At 32.8% G+C, this 15362-nt stretch overlaps 1 pseudogene; it reads left to right on the top strand.

Moving 5' to 3' along the window:
- Positions 1-2886: 2886 nt before the first annotated feature.
- Positions 2887-15362, top strand: part of LOC149580744 (DNA (cytosine-5)-methyltransferase 1B-like) — a 56617-nt pseudogene continuing 44141 nt past the window's right edge.

Below are 15362 nucleotides of genomic sequence, written 5' to 3'. Positions count from 1 at the left end.
GTGAAGAAATCTCTTAACAGAGTTGACTTAACAATCATTTTGTAAATCCTCTAAATAGATGGAACTTCTAGATTGAAGTGTCTTAAGACCTCTAAAAAGGCCACTCCTAATACGATGATTTAAATTCTTTAACAGAATCACACTTAAAAATATTTTTTGTAACCTTTAACAGGGTTGGCTCCTAACAGGGTTCACTTCAAAAGAGTGAAAAGTTGTAACTAGTTGCATTGGTGGTTTTCCCAAATTGGGTTTCCACGTTAACTCTTGGTGTCTCATGTTTTCATGTTATTTTCTTATTGCTTTATCTTTTTGACACTAAGTTACTAAAGGTTAATACACATTAATATATTAGATTGCTTTATTAATTGAGTTGCAATGAATATCTAGTTCTAACCAAGCTCTAAGTTTCAAGGAAGTTTGTATTGACATGTAAGGAATTTGGAATTATTTTAGTGGTAACTGATTTGAACCCCTCTCAATTACTCCTCTTATATTTCCAATAGAGATTACCAAGATCAATAAGAGATACTTCTAGACTAGGATACAACAAGCACTTTTCATTAACTTAAGAAGATGAATCATCAAAGAGAGGAGAACAAAGAAATGAAAAGTCAAAAGGCAAGCCTACCTATCATCATTGTGGTAAACTTGGACACACAACCAATATTTGTTACAGAAACAAGAATAATATGCAAACTTCTAAACCTAAGTCTATTGGTAATTGCTTAAATTGCAAGAAAGTATGACACCAAGCACATGAATTCAAATCAAAGAAAAGTAATTCATCCACTACATCTAGATTTTAAAGATATTTCTATAATTGTCAAAAATATGGACATAGAGCTCATGAATGAAGATCTAAGACAAAATCTAACTAGAAATCAGAGAAACAAATGCATGTACCTAAGAAAGTTAACTCTCACAATTGGGATTACAATACATGGTATAATTATCATTATTGTGGAGAATATGGGAACATTCTAGAGAATTGCATTAGGACACATTTAAGAGGAAATTACAAGAAATAGTTGAATGGAAAACTAGTTTTTTTTAGTTGTCTCAAAGTTGGACATGTTAGTAGAAACTGCAGAAGCATAGTATCAACATCAAACAATGGAAATGACAAATGTAAAGAAAAAGTTGAGGTAAAGAAGACATGGAAAGAAATAATAAAATCTGAAAGCAATCTAGCAAGCAAAGTTGAGATCACCTAATCCAGTGGATTAGGTGATCACATCACAACTAACTAAATAAAGAAGGTATATAGGAATTATATATTCAATGATATATCTTGCATCAGTTCCTAACATAAAATGTGCTAAAAGTTCATATCTGTATAAGAAAAGATGCATCAAGAATAGATATATGGAGAGAAATGTGAAAAGATTCATTAGAAACATAGAGTATTGGGAATTAGTAAATACAACTTGTATTGACTGAGCATTGTAGTATAGACTGAGAACTTATGTTGACTAAGGTGATGTGTTGAATGAAAAAAATAGTATTGGCCAAGTAAGGTAACGATAACCGAGTGTTTGTAGATAAACATGAAGACTAAGACAACTACATACACCTACCAATTATGAATACATTTATTGCATACTTAAATAACAAATTGAAAGAATTTTATCAAATTCAAGCATTCATTTTTATTCACCAAGTGATTTCAGAGTTCACAACTCATTCAAAGGTGAATAAAGAGAATTTAGCGACAAAGCAAGAAAATCATGGTGAAAGATTAGTGGAATTGATAAAGTTAGTAAGTGTTACTTTTAGTGTTGAGAACTAATTATTTTCAGCAGTTATCAAAGAAATTTTATTTTCATAAACCCTAGATTGAAATAGCATCAACAAGTAAAATATTGAAAGAGAGAAATACTTAAATCATAAGGAATGACTAGTGTCCTCTACTAAATTTCATAAATAGTGTAAATCTAAAGGAGACTAAAGACGATATTTATGCCTTGTCATCAATTCCACCCAAGATTTTGACTCTTCAAGATGTGAGATCCTGTTACATGTACAAAATAGGAGAAATTAGAGATTTTGAGATAAGGGCAGCTTATGAGAAGTTATGCAAAAATGGAATATTAAGGGACAAGCACAAGAACATCGCTAAGAAAGGGCATTCTTATGACCTAGGTTTTCCTAAAGTTTCCAAAGTTGATTGGATAAAGAATTTCCTAAGTTGTGTTCATGCTATAAAGGTATGGTTAGAAGGAGGACCAATCAAAATTAATAAGGCCATAATACATTGAGTTACTGGATACCCTACCTTGGATAGACCAAAGAGCATAAGATGTGCATCACAAAATGAGATTGAAAAATCAACCAAAGCCAAGTGGAATGGTCAAGGGATGTTAATTGATGGGATAGATGATCCCATAATTGAGTTTGTAGTATGAGTGATAGCACACAAATTCTTCCAGTCCAGTAGATTGAAAAGTGTGTCATGCATTGCAGTAGATCTAGGCTACAAAGTTATCAAAAAGGATCATACTTATGATCTTGCTGAGCTGCAACTACAACAATTGATAAAGAATCTTGGAGCAATTAGAAAAGAAAAGAACACATCATGTAAGTTTGGATCTTTGTTAGTTTTTATATTTTACTATGTATAGAACTCTTTTCCTACAGTCGGTACAGTAGCATGGGATAGGAACAATCCAACTATGGAACATATAAATGACTTGGTAAGTTATTTGGGAGAAATTTTTGAAGCAATTATGGGTAACTATTTTGAAGAATTTAAAAATAAAATGATGAATCAAATGAGGATTCCCAAATATATTCTAGATAAATATTTTGATGAGATATATTTCATGGTAGACACAAATTTTTTTTTATGCACAAGCAGTACTACCTAGAACTTTATGATTAAGGTCGATGCCTTATGAGGTTAATGTAGATGAAGGTACAATGATAATGAGTGCACTTTTGTCAAAAGATGTTGATGAAAATGTTGAGCCATTCAACACATATGACACAACAAAGAATCAAATGAATATAGAGTCAAGTGAGTCCAAGACAGATAAGAAAAGGAAGACGGAAAGTCTTGAAGACAAGAATGGTGAAGAAGGGGAAGAATCAGAAAAAACATCTAAAGCCAAGGAAGGAAAAGGTAAAGAGCTAGTTGTTGTTTAGCCTAAGGCAACTAGGAAAAAGAAAGTGATAATTGTTGATCCTAAAGTAAAATTTAATCTCCAAAAAAGTGTGTAGAAGGTTGCTACACCTCAAAAGCCCAAAAGAAAAATAATAATGAGGTCAAAGATAGCCTAACCCGTAGCTACCAAAATAAAACAAAACCTAGCAAGGAGGAAACATAGTAGTTCATTTAAGGAGAACATTCCTAAGAGGCCAAAGAAAAAATTAGTTGTAGCAGAGAAGGAAGAAGATGATGAAGAAATCGAGTCTGAGGATATGAACAAATTTAACATTTTTTTGAGACCACCTTCTACAATTGTAGATAAGGTGTGTCAACAAATTATTGAACTAGCAAGCTTGATAAGATTCAAAGACATCAATTTTGATTCCTTAAATAAAGAAGATCAAGAAAAATTTGAGAAATCTTTGATAGAAATGATGATACAATTTAAAACCATGCCAATAGAGTTAGGATAAGGCATTCTAGAAAATTTGTACAATAAGCTTGATGCTAAGTGGAACTGGGAATTTTCCATTGAAAGACAAATCAAGGAGACCATGTTAACATAAACAATGATAGATTTAGGGAAGACACATATGCCTATTGCCCTAAAAGATTTTGTGAAGAAATTCATGCCAAAAGAAAGGGCATATAAATTTTTGATGAATAAATCTCATGAAGTTGAGAAAGTAATCATAAATATATGGGAGGAAGCATTTGAGCTGCTCAATCCATCAACTAATAAATGAGGTGAGGAGAAAGAGGAAAGAGATGTAGAAGTCAAAGAAGAGGAGGATGATACAATAGAAGTTGTAAAACCTTCTAAGGAAATCAGGTAACTAGTAGAAGGATGTAAAAAATAAGATGTTGTCACCATTAAAGACATTCATATTTCATCACTACATGATTAAAATGTGTTAACAGAAGAATACCTAAAAAATGGTGAATATGATACATCTCTACCTAGCACGAATCCAATTTTGTTACAAATCATAGATTATCCAAGGATTGAAAGTGTAAAGACTAATAATTTTGAGGTTACATTAGTTACTGATGATATAAGTGTCAAGCAACAAGGCAAGACTATAGTTATGTCTCCACAATTCACTTCTATTCCTATATTTTAGACTAGGGTGAAGATAGTAGAAGGCAAGGGAACTAAGTCAGTAGTAGAAAATGAGAAACCAAAAGAACAAAAAGATATATAGGCTCTTATACAGTTGTTGAGTGAAAAATCATCAGAACCATTGATTGTAACACCTAAACAACATGTGAAACAAAGGAGCATTGGTACATATCAAGATCGATTGAGAAGGGTAAACAATTGCAAATATCTCCCAAGTGACATAACTCCATGATCTTGTACTATGACTTAATCAGAAGAGATGATAGATGAGTCAGTAAGTCTAGATGAGGTTACTTTACCCATGTATGAATTTAAAAACTTGACATTGGAGAAAATTTAAGAATTTCAAAATTTGCTGAGCTATAAGGCAAAGAAAGAATAGCTAAGGAGAGAACACAAAAGGATACAGGTATTACATACTGTTAAAAACATTTTTGTTGATGTTTGGAATCACTAACTTCAATAATTAGCATCAAATTTTGGATTAGTTCTTGTATATAATTGATAAGTTTCAATTAGAAGATATTGACACCAATGACAAACTGATTCAATGGTTTGAGAGAAAATTTGAGCATAAAGCTTTGGAGAAAGTATCTTTGGAACTTGTAAATAGAAAATTAGAGCTTTCTAATTTAGTTACACAGTTAGAAGGAACTTTCAAGACTATTCATTCTTTGTATATGAAGCTTTATGATGTTGAGTTCTTTACATTGGAGAATCAATGAGCTATTGATTTAATATACGCTAACATGAGGTCTTGTACTATATCATTGGGAAAGAATGCAAGTTCAAGCTCACCCTCATATAATAAGTTAACATTTAGTTAGCAAATGATAACTAAGCTTAGGGCTTGAGATAGTGAGATGGGGAGCAAATTGATATTAATTCAATTCATGTTGCTACCACATTTGGAGATTATTCAAAAGGATGTGTCTCTAGCACATAATATTTTGAAGAAAGACACACATTTCTCAAATATTGAAAGACTAATTGATCTAGCTAATGAGCTAGAATTTCAAATTCAATTTTTAGAAAAAGTAAAGGAGCAATGAAATAAAGGCTCTGTAAAAATTTGGGAAAGTCATATTTTTTTTAATAAGTATAAGATAGCCCCAACAAAACCCAACCCATAAGTGACAAAAAAAGGGGGGAAATATAAGAGTACAGCATAACAAGGGGACATATACTAAAAATATGTCACATAAATTAGAGATAGATTCATCAGATGGAACATCACCAACAAATTTAGATTGCAAATCCAAATTATAGTGTCAGGGGGAGTATTATTGCATGGAAGCCTATTTTGTGACAAAGTGTTTTTTCCACTAATAAAAAGAGGGAGATTGTTGTTCTCTATGCCTAAGTTGCCTATTAGTGTTAAAAAACTTAGTAACTTACTAGGCAAGGTTGGACGGTCATCACTACGATCAAGTCATCTAGTAAAGGCCAAGTACATAAGGACTTGTTCATTTTGCTGAAAAATTCAAAGATTTCCAAGCACCCCAATTGAGATTGAGTGCATATATAAGCCAATCTTAAATAGTTGAGACTGAGTAAATTGCAAGACAATTTTTCTATGTGAACAAAAATGATCAAGTGTGTAGAAGTCGAGTGCTAGCATGAATGTTAGTTATGACCAAGTATCAGAACATTCAGATGCCAAGAAAACCAGTTTTGTCATATGAGTTTGTAATCACACAAACACCTATGTAAATCATTTTTGACTAACTTCTATACAATATTTAATGATTATAGAGATAATTAATATGGAGTTTATGCATCTTTATAGAAGGTATTAATACTGAGGAAAGTAGATCAACCAATTAAAAAATCAGAAGGGAAATGACAAAAGGGATGAGTTGTTAACCATTGATTATGATCTAGAACTATCAAAGATTATCTATTTAATGAGGGATCTAACCCTAGGATCATAGTGAGTGAAGCAATGGTGAATGAGAGATCAATAATAAATAGGTGAATGTTCAAGTTAAGGAGTGAACAAGAACAAAACATATCAAGAAAGACTAAGTTTGAAAGAAGATTATACAGGATGTGAATGAAGGCCATTAATGTTCAAATGACGATGAATGGAAATGATTTCTTTTTCTCACACTTGCAGATGGATATATGGATTTTAGATTTCAAAGTGGTGATTTTTGTGTAGAGCATTTATGATCGATTTCCCATCTTGACAGTATCGAATCATGAGGTTATGGATATCAAGAAATCTATCATCCAAAGGAGTTTGAGGTTCATCGAGAGGCTTATGAGTTTCGTGGAGAATAGATTTCTGACTGAAATTATTGTGGTTAGAGTTGGAGATAGAGGATGCAAGAACACTGCCACTAGTGAAGATGGGATTTCGCCAGCCACTGGGGTGTGATGAATCTAGTCCTTCCTCAGCTCATTAGGGACCATAGTAACCCTAATCTCTTTCTTTTTCTCATTATAATTAGTAAATAAAATCATCTATTGCTATTACTAATTATTCTTGGACTAATTGTCTTGGAGTTCTTCTGCAATGCTTCATTGATATGTGGGTTTTGTTTTCACCCTATTAGTGGATCTATCACTTAATTATCACAAATTGTAAACCCATGATGTTGAAAGTTACAATAAATAAGCCCCAAATATTCACTACCCATGATATATATCCAAGACGTCAAGGATTTATTGAGGGTTCTGAAATTTATTGTAACTAACAGGAAGGCATATTGAGTGGCTGAATGTTTCTCTTGGACCTGAAAAAATACTTGATACCTATATCTTGTTCAAGTTTTCAATAGCCGTACTCATTCTAATTTTTTTCTCAGCTTTAATTTTTAAAACAATATTTAGAGATTAGATAGATTTGTTCAATTATGTAATAGTAAGTTTAACTTGGAGTGTCTGGTTATTGCTTTCCATGGGAGACCATCTGTACATTATGAATGAAGCTACTTCACAGGCTTCCTGTTATATATCTCAAAATTCAATACAGTGGTAGTTTTAAATGTTTTGTATAGTAAATAATACTTCATACATTCACTTGTATGATAACCTAGTGTCTATATACCGTGTAGGTGATTTTATCCCATGACAAAGACCCTCCAATTGTTAGAATGATGGATTACAGGTAATCCCTAGTAATATATTGTTTTATAAAGACAAATGTTCTTTTCCATTTTATTTGATGAAAATAAGATCTACTATAAAGTATGGATTTAATGACGACAAATATCCATATTGGTTCTCTATAATGATAGCATTTGAAATTGATATATCGGTTTCTTATAGTTCCCAACATAGTTAGAGATACTTTAGGCACTCATTTTTTTGCTATCATTGTTGGCTATACTTTTGACTAGACTTCTATTTATCTGTTGGTCATTCATAAACATTAATACAATTTCTTTCTTTCTATTAAATTATGAATTATTATTGTTGTTACTTTCCCAAGGTAAAGTAGCAATAAAACAAGGACAATGAAGGTCCATACAATTAAAATGGCACAATAATATGTCTTTCGTAGCTTATTGTTTGTATATGGTTTTGTTAAAAGTTAGGAAATTGATGAGAATGTGGCTGAGAAAAGAGATGTACAATTATATGAAAAGTGCTTTACCTAAATAGGTTAGAGGAAAGATTTAATATATAATCTTTTATAAATCAATGATGTCCAAATCTAGTAGTAACACATAATTTACATTTGGATGCAGATTATGTACCATAGTGATTGAAATTTCATGTTTTAATACACTTTTCACAGTTCTACATCTTGAAAGCTGAGACAAGATGGTTAAAACATATGTTAAGCACTATTATTAATTTTATTTGGTGACTTCCCAATGACAAATAAGAGAAGCTAAAAATGGTGATTAGAAGGGGTGTGATGCAGAGACCTAGGTGGACTTCAAGTTTTTTACAATAAGAGGGACTTTCCTAGTGTTCTCACAACACAATCAAGCTTCTTCATAGGATCATTCTTCTTGATCCAGTCAACTTCAAACCATATCAGAGTACACATATCATTCTTTTGTGGCACCATAGGAACTACATCTTATAAACATAACCTCTGTCCCTCAATCCATCCATTGGATTCATCTAAACAATCTTGTTCACTAATCTATCAAATGCCCTCAATGCCTCAATAGGCTCCAATCTTGATTTCAATTCAACTAGGTGTTTTATCCACCCCCTCACACTTTAAAAAAATTCAACTCACCTATTTCCAAGGTTTCTAAACCCCCATCTCATCAACTGGTACAAAAACTCACTTCTAGCCCTTCACTAGGCCTATTTCCCAATTAGCCCTGCCTAATCAGTTTTTCACACCTTTCTTCTACTTTTCCCAAAAAATTTTGAAAGCTAAGACCATTTCTAGATACCTTTTTCCAAGCTACACAACTATCTCAAAGTTTCATACTGCTCCTTTGGACCAAATGCCCAAACCAACACTGCTGCTCCATAATTAGCCACTATTAGTCCTCCTATTACAAAGCAACTACTAACATATCTCATTCCCAAAACCATTTGACCTCAAAAAGAGTTGTATCCTAACCCAAAACAATGGATTTTCATATTTAAAGGAGATTCCACCAAGGTTTTCATGCTCAACCAACAAAACTTCCTTCCTAGGTGCCTATGCCTAGGTTTTTTTCAAACTCACTTTTGCAAACACTTCCTGATCCTTCCAATGGATCCAACACCTTCACATAGCCCTAACATGACCTTCCATGCAATAAAATGCAGCCCTCATGTGGATGGAACCTCCAAACCTTGACTGGCCCAACATCTAGTGTTCCCAAACGACACTTTGTCTTCAACTAGACACCTTCTTCTCCAATCTCATTGCACATTCCTACATATCTCTACACAAAAAATCATTATATAGATACATTTAACATATTGACAGCCTCTCCCATGAGTTACATCTCCATTACAGTAGTGGGAGAGGTGAAACTTTAAATAATCTCAGAAAATTAACTCTCTGTCACATGACAGTGATAGTCACTAAATTGATGTGCAAAATCTTTTACAAAGGACCTGTTCAAATGGAAAGAACTTTGAAAAACCTTCTAAAACACTTTTATGTTCGAAAGGAAAACTTGTAATGAAACAAAACTTGTTCGAATCAAAAGACAATCAATATATAATGTCATTGTTCTGTGACTGTCTGCAGTGGTAGAGAAACACTGTCTTTTTATTATTTTTTCCCAAAGCTTTCTTAAATCCTCGATACATCTCCTTGAAACTAATTTACATCATATTTTTATAGACTCCTTTGGCACCTTTAAACTACCTAATCCCCTAAGGAACCAACCAACTTCTCCTAACTATCTGGGTGACAGTTTTGATAAACTTTTAATAACTTTCAATAAAAGTTCTGCACCATAACTTTGGGTAGTCAAAGACTAAAGACCTTTTAAAACAATTCCTAAATGACTCAATACTCCTTAATAAGACTTAATGACTCTCAAATAGTTCAATGTTCCCAATGACTCCTTCTTAACTCCTTGATTCCCTTATTGTGGCCTATTGTTAACACTTTGACAATTTGACATATTTTGCTAAGTACATTGGACTTATTTGCTTTCCATATGCTAATCATGACCTTTTGAATACATTTAATCATCCTAATACTTTCTAGGATTCCATTTTCCCTTGAAACATCATAAATGACCCTAGGTACATTATAATTCCCATAATGCCATTTAGGCTTACATAATGATCATAAAACATATTTGAAGGACCATTTCATGGTCTCATTACAACCAATGACCAATCATGGTCATGTTCACATCTTGTTGCCTTTAGTGCCTTCTTGTGTCCTCATCCTTGGCCTTGATGCTCCTATATCAGGGTGGAATCCATTGCTGGTCCTTGGGACCAAGTCCACATACCATGCATCAAAACAAGTAAAAGCTTGGGAATAACTCTACTTAAATGCTACACCCACATATTCAAGTTTACTAATCTTAGTTCAGTCAAAATGTGAAAAGAATAAAATTAGCAGATTTCATTTTCAACATTCCATATTCAAGCATACCATCTTGAGTTCCATCCATCATAAAAAAGAAGAATGGGTAGAACTCAGATCAAAATTGATATTTTGAACTCAAGATCATCTATTAATTGACAGCCTATGGGATTTCTGTTAAGTGTAGTTAAACAAGGATATAAAAACATTACATTCTACTACAAAATTTGGGATTCGATAGTAGACAGCCCAAAATTATTTTTCCATTTTATTGTTTTTAGGCCTTGATGATAAACTCTGCAATTTGAATAGCAAAAACACGGCTATTATAAAACCAAAAGGCAAGTGATTCTTATGGCTATTCTGTATATATTTCTTATTTTGTGTTGGTGGGTAGTCAATACTTAGGACATGTTGATTATTTATTGGTTGACTAATAATTCTCTATTGAAGATAGTTTGCAAAACTGATGCATATCTTTAATTTTTACTTTCAAAATCAATACAAAACTTCTTAACTTTTTCATTTTATCAATTCAAAAAAAACAAGGAAAAACCTAACATAGAAAATATTCATTTAGCAAATGACTTATATGTAATGATTTACAAGGTCTGATGTTGAATTTAGACTACGTGATAGATAAGTTGAAAACAAGGCAAATGGCATGACCTTTTACTTTCAATCCGTCAAGTCGATTTGAATTTCATTCTCTACTCTTTCATTTTCTCTTTTTTTATTTTCTTGGTTGACATTGATATCCCCTATTACTATCATCTCCATCAGTGCTATGAGCATTTTTTCTATCTCCAAAGCCTTTCTTATCTTGTCTTCCTAGAATTCTTTGGCCACTTGTTGGAGTGTTTTATCAACAAATCTGGTAATTGTTGAACACAGCCCTGAATAAGCTCTCTGAAGCAACCAATCATTTCATTTCCAAAGCCAGTGATTAATATGTTACCATCCTTAGAATTATTATCATTTTCCAATTCAAAGATGTAAGAATCTAAGACATGGATGTAGACAAAATGTCAGCTCTTGTTTAGTGCATGTTTCTTATAGTATCCATGCTTTTCTTTTTCATCTCTCTAGAGGAACATAGTTGTTATTGCAATTGGGATAAATAATAGTAAGTATAGTATCATTATTATAATTACGATCATGCAAATTAGAAGTAGGACTCCAAGGCATCTAACCACATACCCAAGACACACTGCAAGATAGTCAACCACATATCCATCTACACTGGTCAGCGATTCAATCACAAGCTCTTGTGATTCATTCACAAGCTCTTGTGATTCATTCACAGGCTCCTGCGACTCATTTGGAGGCTCTTGCAATTATTCACAGGCTCCCATTTTGCTCCCATTTTTGCAACCATTCATCTAGGCATTTCCACATTTCTAGAATCAAGATGAACGACCAAATGAATATGAGAACAAATCCTGAAAGTGTCACATAGGAAACATTATCTCCAATTTTACACTCTGAGTTTTTCATCTCCTTCTCTAATTCTTCTTTCTCTTCCTTGAGGAAATAAAAAAGGTGTTGAATTGTTGTAGTCCATTGAGCATCTCCTCCTCCATGCTGCTCAATTTTCTTTTCTAACCATCTCATGTGCTTGTCAGCTTCCAAACTCATATCAAAAGCTTCAAAGTTACATGAACCAAACATATCCATCAGTTGAAAGGCTATGTTCTCAGAGAAGTCCAAAATTCTAATAGATCTTTTATTTCTTTATAATCTTTGATCATATCCTCCGCACCAACATCCATCTTCAAATCCCACTCAAACTTTTATGTGGTGTCTAATTTCTAGGGGATTGAATTTTATGTTTTATTGTTTTGAATTTTGAGGTTGCATCCTAAAGTTGGTGTTTGATGCCTCTGAATTTGTGGATGTGTTTTGAAAGTGGTCATTTCTTTCATTGAACATTTTCAACATGGATTATATTTTTTGGTGCATTTTTTTCTTCTTTTGTTCTCAGAGGTTAAATTTACAGGTATCATTTGGAAGTAGTGTTCCAGTTGTTCTACTTTGGTATTAGATGTGACAATTTGTTTGAATTTGTGCAGATTGAAGGCTTTGTTCATTCATACTAGAAATATTGGTTGGTTCAATTGCTTTCTTATCCATGTTAGCATTCCTTGCCTTGTTTTGATGCCTTTCAGTAAGCCACCTATTGAGATGTCCTTCTCTTGTTCTTGGGACATTCTCTAATTTCAAATTCTGATTGTGCTTATGGTGCTACTACATGATCATGAATTTGGCACCTTTATTCCTCAAAAAGTTGAAACTTCATTCTAGTCAAATTTTCTTTTTAGTTAAATCATCTAATTTTCATCAAAATATAACTCAAGTAATTGTTAGAAACTTCTTTTTTATAAGCTAGGTGCCACTTGTAGTAGCACAATATTAGGACTGAGATTCCTTAACCAAGTATTATTTGACCCCATTCTGATGACATGGGTCCCTAGATCAAAGAGTAGCTTCAAATTACTACTCATATTCCTCAGCCTAATCTCATTGGCATTACTAGTCTCATTCAAATGATATGAATCTACTACTTATGAGCTTTAGCTCAAGACCAAAGGGTAGCTTCACATTATGACCACATTCCTCAGCCTAATCTCTTAGGCATGGTAGCTTTGTTTATTCTAGCCAGTATTATTCCTCAATTTCAAATGCACATAGGGGCTCTATTCATCCTTAAATTCTATGTGTTAGGGGCATGGTGCTTTATTTTCATCTTCCTACAACTTTTTTTTAACTTTTTCTATCTTTAGTCCCTTGTGGACTTTAATATAATTTTCTTTTCTTGCTATACACAAGGTCTGGTTTGACTATTTTCTTTTGAGATTTTATCGTTGAAGTTCATTTGGTAATGGTAAACTGTATTGATCTTTAAGCTTCCTTTGGAACTCAATGATTTCTTTTTTGAGGGTGATTTCTATTTACTTGTTCTACCCGCAATTTCCATTGTCTTCTTTCTCATGGGACATGACAATATGGTAGGCATAATCTTCTTGGTTAATTGGAATGTGCCTTGTGATCCATGCCATGGAGGATCCAATTTAAGTCCTTTGTATGATGATAACTTATAAAGTGGCTATAAACCCCATATGTAATTCCTTCAAACAAAGAGTAGCACAAGAAATTTATTAAGTTTTGCCATAATCTATAAAATATTTATTAATTATTGTGCATTATAGTCTTTCACAATTATTATCTCAAACATGGATGATCTAATGAGGGTATTGAAACCTGTGGATGAGAAATGACTGAGTGCTTCGTGGGAGCACACATAGGGAGACTACAACTTGAGTATTTGTCATTGTCTAAGCATGCATGTTGTTGATTAGCTATGCTATGGCAAATGATGGGAAAAGAAATTCAAACTGGTTTCCTAATGAGGTTGAGTGATTTATTGAAGTTGCTTTGACATTGATGTGCTGTGGAATAGTGCCAAGTCACTTGGATGTTTGAATTGATCTCTCTATTGAAGCATAATTTCTTAAGGACTTGTTTTTGAAGGGTGTAGATTACTCATACTTTTTAGTTCATTATGACATATGTCAATGGAGGAAATGCTAAGTTTTTGTCAACTCTTTTCAGATTTTTTAGCTTTTCCCCCTAATTGTGGAATGAAGTTAGATAAATTACATGTGGTTGCAGTACTAGATATTGATGGTGTTGGCACATTTACAATGAGTGAAGTAGCATTGAAGTATTTGAGGGAAGGTGGAATTGGAAAGCCTCCTTCAAAGGCTGGTGTTATTCTAAACTTAAGTGCTACAATACAGTACCTCAGCTTTCTGGTATCAAATTCATGTCTCTGCTGCAAAGGTTCATTTTTAATCATTATATTCTTCTTGGATTAAGATTTGAATTAACTATTTAATAAATTTAAATGTTTCAGCATAAACATGAGAATCATTTTACTTCCATAATAATTTAAACAAGTTATCTAGCAAAGTTTTGTTTTGTTTACATGTAGTTGTTGATAGTCTTACAAGATCTATGGCTTTAGAGTGGGGGACAAATTATGGAATATGTGTAAATGGTATTGCATCTGGTCCAATTGAAGGTATTCCTGGAATGGACATACTTTCACCCAAGGAATTCCGAGGTGATCTTCGAAAAAACCAACCTCTTTATAAAGAAGGAGAAAAATGGGATGTTGCTATGGTGATCATCTATTTGGCATCTGACATTGGTCAGTATCTCTTGAACCTATCTAATAATCAATACTCAAATCTTAGAGATGGGAGCTATTTAAAGAAAAATATTGTTTGGTGGGTTTATTTATTTTTAAATTTCTTTTCCATAGACTTGGAGGTATTTTTTTACAAAAATTAACAATTTTTGAAAATTGGATAATATAGAACTTTGAAAATAAGAATAGTATATTAGTCATACAAGAATGCTAATAGTGAAGGTTCTCTCTAACAAAGGACCAGTCATACAATTGTTTATGTCCCTCTTAAAAGGTGTATACCTGATCGCTATAACTTTACATGGATTTCTGTATCATTCAAATTATCAGCTTGAAACATTATATATTCTTGTTTTATTTATTTTTTCTTTTTTTCTTTTAAAACATGTCTCAGAAGGTGCAAGATGGCTCTCCCTATACTATTGCCTTTTCCTTAGTCTAGAACTCATTAAAATCCTTCTATCCTAATCAATTTTCATTTAAATTTTGGCATGAATAAGGACTCTACATTAAAACTTAATAAGTGTACATAAACATTCAAATCAGCATTTTCATCCATGCTCAGAGTGGTAATTAATCTACCAGATGAATTCTCACAAATAAGGGGCATTGACATGTTATTATATTTCTCTAAAGTGGTCATAGTTGTAAACATTAAACATCTCGCTTTCTTTCTTTTCTTTACAGATTTCAAAAAATTGTGCCATTGAATGCTGGGAACATGTTGGGTGTAGAAGAAAATGGTCCCGCTATAAAATGGTTAGCCCTTATTCACCATACATTGAACAAAAATACAAGTTTTTCACCGTATAGCTTGGATGGACCAAAAGATTCATCACTAGAACCTTGTAGTTCTGATTCTGATTGTGGATGTTCTCAAGAAAATTAGAATTCTACTTCTTACCAAAGTAATTCCTTC

The sequence above is a fragment of the Cupressus sempervirens genome, chromosome 1 (assembly GCF_028749045.1).
Source record: "Cupressus sempervirens isolate cs-2001-9-10 chromosome 1, ASM2874904v1, whole genome shotgun sequence".
NCBI lineage: Eukaryota > Viridiplantae > Streptophyta > Pinopsida > Cupressales > Cupressaceae > Cupressus > Cupressus sempervirens.
The sequence above is the reverse complement of the archived record's forward strand: the minus strand, read 5'-3'. Positions and strand labels throughout refer to the sequence as shown.